The sequence below is a fragment of the Aplysia californica genome, unplaced genomic scaffold (assembly GCF_000002075.1).
Source record: "Aplysia californica isolate F4 #8 unplaced genomic scaffold, AplCal3.0 scaffold00313, whole genome shotgun sequence".
NCBI lineage: Eukaryota > Metazoa > Mollusca > Gastropoda > Aplysiida > Aplysiidae > Aplysia > Aplysia californica.
In genome coordinates this window covers 523492-524559 of record NW_004797583.1, presented here as the reverse complement: position 1 = coordinate 524559, position 1068 = coordinate 523492, and positions in this window count along the sequence as shown.

Sequence of the window (1068 nt, the reverse complement as noted above, 5' to 3'; positions counted from 1 at the left end):
GAGAGAGAGAGAGAGAGAGAGAGAGAGAGAGAGAGCGAAGCAATTATAATGCTAGAAAGGAAGGATTTGCTCTTGAAGCTAGGTAAATGTCGAGGACCTCAAAATACTTTCTGTTCGTAATCTCCTTGGTGAAAGTGTAACTCGAGATGAATTATACTGAGAATCAGGCGTCAAGCCATGGCAGTTACCCCCCCCCCTATCAAATGTTATTGCATTTCATTTTGTTAAGCACCCCACCCCCCCATTTTTGCCCTTAAAAAGAAGAAAATAAGACCCTGCTACGCAACTGTCTCAGAATAATTAAAATATTGATGATAATGATAAAAACAACAACAGAAAACGAGTGGTAACGTCCTTGTATCATTTTTGTTTTGTTTTGACGTCAGTTACTCTGCCAGTGGTTAGTTTGGCGGGTTTTCTGGTATGGTTTTTCTTTCTTACCAAATATATGCCGTTCTTATCTCTTCTTCTTTTTGTGTTTGTTGCTCACTTGTAGCTCCTTTGTGTAACCGTCGCCGCTTGTATTATGACCTTATAGTAATTTGTGGTCCGAGGGCGATAAGACTTACTTAAACTAAAACCACGGAAAAAAGATGAAAATAATCCCAAAACGTCAGTAACGGTATGTGACTGTGGCGTCGCTGTGTGAAAAAGCTTGCTGCTCGCCCGTGAAGTTATCCTCGCCCAACCGATATCTATATGTGGTGTACAGGTTAGGTGTTCTGCTGTTGCACGCCGAAGACATGAGTTCAATTTCCCGTTTTGGGAGGCTTTTTTTTTTTAACGGAGTATGTTCTTCTTTCTGCATTATTAAATTGGTCGCTTTTAAGGACAAGCAGGCTAACCCATTTTTCGGGGGTTTCCAGAAATCTTGACCACCACCAAAAGTGAGTATTGGCCTTCCTACAGGAGAAGTTTGGTTTCATAGGTGTGTATATTTGTTCGGTTATAGAGAAAACTCTCTTTGTCTTTTAAAGAAACTGATCAAGGGGCGAATTCTTTACCTTCGATTTTCTCAAAACAGCATTTTTCGGGATAGCCCCCTTGTGCTTAAAAGTGATCAATTGT